We start from the raw sequence: 5,565 nt of genomic DNA, 5'->3' as shown, positions 1-5,565 counted from the left end.
CTGTAAAGTTGGGTTTTAAAATGGCTTCAACTGGAGGTCTTTTGTGCAATGAGAATGCTAATTAGATTGGAGGGTTTATGATGAAAATTGATCTAAACTTTGGGGTGTCTGTGTCTCGACTTGTACCTTGCAAAAATTCTTGGCATCACGCGTTTGATGCATTATTGATAGTATAATTCTTGAATAGGTCTCATCAGCATTATTACCTTTCGGACATACTGATAAAGGATAGGTTGGACATGATTGAAGGCTGGATAGTGAGCATTTGACATATTTTTCGGGAAGAAAACAAATGTGTGAATCACTTAGCGAGCTTAGAATCAGAGTTAAGTATAAGATTGGTGTATTTAGATGAGTCATTGCTATAAGCTGATGCCTACGATAAATTGGTAGTTAAATTTTAATTTTATTTTATTCCCTCTTTTATACTTAAAAAAATTACGTTTACCATAAATTCAATATGTTACATAAAAATAATAAGATTTTTTACCAAAGCTTATTCTTTAAATTTATTTTATACATTTTTAAGTAACTAACAATAATGATTTTGACATAATTAATTATCTCAAACAATAATGACTTTATGTGTTTGTTTTTTAAATTTATTAAATAATATATTTTTATTACTTTTAAAATATATATTTACTAATTAAATGAGAATTTATAATAAAATTCTATTAATTTTGAAAAATAATAGAGAGAAAAAAAACATTTTAAAGTTATGGAAATAAAAAAGAAGAAAAGGGAGAAACAACCTATAGCAACATATTATATTAAAATAACTTTTCATTCCAAACTTGTCATTTAAAAAGGTTTGTAGAAAATTTTAAAATGTTAATTCACCCCTTTTATTATTTTTGGGCCTAGTACACATCATTATCTTTGAAGTAATATTTCACAATATAGTAATAAATAACATTTATAATTATCTAAATATTATTAAAATCAAATAATAATAAAATTATCGGATAATTAAATAATAATAACTAAACATCTCAAATATTATTAAAATTATATATATATTTTTGTAATGGGAACAAAACCTATTAAATAATGCTAAAATATAATTTTTTTCCAATAATTCTTTAGATATTATTTTGAATGAAAATATCTTACTAATTCACTTCATACATTGCATATCATTTAACATCCCATATCGTACTCATTTTTATCATACTCAGACTGATTCATAGTTTCGATATTCAAAACTATCATACAATTAAATTCAATTCATAATCCCGATATTCGATATCAATCACAACAATTCAATTCATTCGATCAATATATACTCACCTCGATATTCACTTATGCAATTAATGAGTATATACAAACAATTAAATCAATCTCAAATCATAAGAGTACAAACCAGAGTCTCGCATCACTCGTCGACAACTTTCGTTTTTCCTTTCCCTCTTGATGGCTCAACGTCGACGTTAGCTACGTACAATCACAAAACATATAACACTATCAATTTCCATCCAATTCACAATCGAATATCAAATCATGCATATTTTTCAATTTATTTAATTTAGTTCCTAGACCTTGGACAAGTATAATTTTTGATATACAGCTTTGGACTAAAGTCCAATTTCACATTTTCTCATTAGGGACTCTATATTTTTTATTCCTAACATAGTTTCATAAAATGTTTTCATTTTATTCAATTTTGTCCCTTATGTAACAAAGCTAACGACTAAGCTTATTAAGCTTACAATTTAGTCCTTTTTTTATAATCTAAGCTTAATTTCTATTAATTTCAAGTCTAATTTATCAATTTCTCAATAGTGGAAACTTATTAACATTTCAAAAATTGAGCAAATTGATACATGGGGTAACTAAAAAAAAATAATCAAAGGAAATGACTTAAGGACTTATTGGTCAAATGTTCAAGGGTTTAACGCTTTTCTTTCTTTCTTCTATGGAGGACAACATGAAAAATGAAGATGATGATGTTTTTCCACTGACCTTTAACTTATATAGTTCAATTAATCATTAATTAACCTTAATTAGTTTAATTGAACATGTTTCTACCTTTAATTAACCTTGATTTAATAATAGTTTATTTTTCAAAGGATATCATCATCAAAATCCACTAACTGTTATTCTAATTTGGTTTATTAACCGTTTTAGTCCCTTGGATAATTTTTATACAAGTCTCCAAGCTTTTTTCTAATTAAAATTCTATAGCGATTAAACTTGTACAAATTAGTCCCTAAGTTTTAATTAACCACATTTTTGGCTAAATTGCTTAACCAAATTTCAATTCATCAATATACTAACTACATAGATATTCTTATTTAATATTTACAGACTCAGTTTACGAAAACAAGGTTCTGAAATTGCATTTTTTGACACCACTGGAAACTAATTGCATTTTTTGACACCACTGGAAACTAAGTCATTATAGTAACAATAGCTAATAATAATGAAACATTGAATCATAAAAGCACAAAACACATTAATAAAAAAATATCACATTATCTGAGAGGCGATGGCTGAAGGAATAGCTGATGTAGTCAAAACTGCATATGAAGATAACCTTGTAAATTCATTTGCCAAGCCTCTAATGTTTAGGAGTTTTGAGAAACATGTCGAGGGTATGAGAATGCAAAATATGACTCATTTATTTCATTAGAGCAAGTAGAAGATTGTTAGGATTTAGTGCCACTAAGTGTAGTATATTCGTCTTTTTGTACTAGTAATTTTTCAAACATATTAGTTTGAATAAAATTTCATTATACATTAATATCATTTATATTTACTCTCAATGATTTTTGTATTCAATGTAAAATTTAAGTAAATATTATCTCATTGATTATCTAATGTTTAACTAATATTAAGTTGTATTATGTGGTTGGATGAGAAGACAACTTATATTAGTAGATAATTTGACAGTTCGTAGTCTAATTGAAAATGAGTAAATCGACTAACATTTCGTCAATATTGTTAAATTGGAAAGGTGTCTTGTCTTGGGTATCGGAACAAATGACTTCTAAAAGATAGAGATAAAGATGTCATTATTTGGACAGACAATACATTGGAAATGACTCAAGTTAAATTTATTTTAGATCTGTTTATAAATTTATTCACTTGTGATATTCATATTGTAGCATATTTTAACCCTAAGTAGATGATGAATTATATATATGACTTCGTATACTTTAATTTGTTAAAAGCCAAAGATAAATACATAAGAAATCAAAAGTTGTTACATGAAATATATGGCTTGTACATAATGTAGCATCCTTCTACAAGAGAGAAATTATAGCTCAACTCGTAGAGAACACTTATATAGAAGGGTACTCAGCCCAAGTGGAAGCAATCGCATCAGCAAAACCTTCCTCTGCCAACCAAGCATTCTCAAACTTGAAACCACAAGTTCTTCAAACAAGAAAAGACAAGCTAGCAACCAGATGAATAGGACAGTGATCGGACGTGGCACTAACCAAAGGAGCAGGGTCTTTGGTAATATTAAAAAAATTCGAGATCTGAATATAGACAAATCTGATATTTACAGTATTCAATGAATGGGCATTTTAGTAAGTCGAAATTGCGAATGTCAAATAATGTTTATGTAATAATTTTATACATCTAACAACATAAATGCTTATCGAGAGAATCGAATCTTTCACCTAAAACACAATGACAAAAGGGAGGAAACCAAAAGAGGAAAAAAAAAAACAAAGTAAAAGTGGCATATATGTAGTTAATATTGATAATATGCATTATAATATTTCATAGAAATTTGTTGTCATTGCTAACCACCATGAATTTGTAGCATAAAAATAAACGATAAATGACATATCATTATAACTTAAGATAATTTATGGGTTTTTTTTTTTGGTAGAGACAATTTAAGCCTTGATTTAAAAGGCTAATGAAAACAAAGATGTAATGAAAGATTTGATTAAGAAAAGAATGAATAAATATTATTTCTTAGAGTGAACTATATCAAATTCAATTATTCAATTTTAAAAAGAAAGTTACAAATTAGTTATTAAATTATTCAAAAAACTGTTAATTTTTTTTAAATGGCCAATGAGCTCCAAACGATTTGACAATTAGTATGATGGATCAATATCTATTGACAAGTAAAATAACATAATATAAATTCAAGCCAATTTAATGGCAATTTTTTAGATCGAAGTAGAAAGTTGTTTAAATTTTGATTCATAAATTTCTAACATTTAAAACTATTTCATGAAAAAAAATTGAACTGTGGAAGAGGAGCAAAAGAGTTTTCAATCAATGTAAGCAATGCAAACAAGGAAAACCAAACAATAACGATTTTAATAGTTCAATGACTTAATAAATTAAAACTTTTGAATAGTCAGATGATCAATTTGTAAAATTTTAAAGTTGAATGACCAAAACATAAATATATTAATAGATGAATGAGGTGTAGTTGACCATATTTCTTAATACAGATTTATTACTATTTAGCATATGATTTGTTTTGGCCATGTGAGGTTGAAAGCGGCTGTGCCCTGCTAAGCTGGTTGATAAGGGCGAGAAAAATAATTTTCTTCCAAAATTAGTATTTTATCGATAAAAGAATTGGATATTAAAAAAAAAATAAGTTATTTATTCTATACATTTTCAAGGGAAACATTCATGTAAATTTAGTGTAATAATAAGATTTTGTAAGCCTAAAAGAAGTATAAATTAATAATTTCTAAGAAACATTCCTCAAAATACCTTTTAGAAACATAAACTCATATAATGATAATAATACTAATAATCGAAACACACCCCTATGACAAATATATGGTTAAACTGTTTTGTATGTGTTTGCATTTAAATTAATATTTTTATTATTATATGAATTAATTTAGTTTTTTTATTAAAATAATTAAGATAAATTTAGATTGTAACAAAGTTAATATTTATTGTAAAAAAATGCATTGAAAATTATTATTCTTTATTACAGTTCAATTTCAAATAAAAGATTTTATTTGCAGAACTATAAAATTTTAAAAATATTAACTTTGTTGAATAGTAAATGATATCTTTTACATAATAAATGTTAACTCTTTCCAATTTGGTATTATTTGATTTTTTTAATAATGCAAGGACTAAGTTGATGTGTTTAATAGTAAATAGACTAATTTGATCATGTCCCTATAATAGAGTGACATGTCAGGTACATTCACCTAAATATATGTGATGCAATATATACAAAATAGTTAATATTTGATTAACCTCATATTTTTCTTTAAAAAACTCTATTTTTTTCTATATACTTTACATAAAATAGTTAATACTGAGTTAACCTTTAGATAAAGCGTGAAATCCAAAAACTAGGAAGAAACCAAGTAGAAAAAATTGTAAGAGGATTGCGAAAAAAGTTTAATCATAGTTGAACTCTCTAAACTCTCCTTATATAAAGAAAGTTATGGGTTATTATTTTACACACACTTGAATTCAAGTGAAAGTTGAAAAGAGGAAATTCTCTAAAGAAATTATTTCAAAAGATTTCTAGAGATATTTTTTTATTTACAACTTGACCCAAAAGCTTTAAAAAATTGCAAAATTGCCTTGCTGGTATTTTTTGTGAAAAATTTT

This window comes from Gossypium hirsutum, chromosome A07 (assembly GCF_007990345.1).
Source record: "Gossypium hirsutum isolate 1008001.06 chromosome A07, Gossypium_hirsutum_v2.1, whole genome shotgun sequence".
In the NCBI taxonomy this organism is placed as follows: Eukaryota; Viridiplantae; Streptophyta; class Magnoliopsida; order Malvales; family Malvaceae; genus Gossypium; species Gossypium hirsutum.
This window is presented reverse-complemented; position numbering follows the sequence as displayed.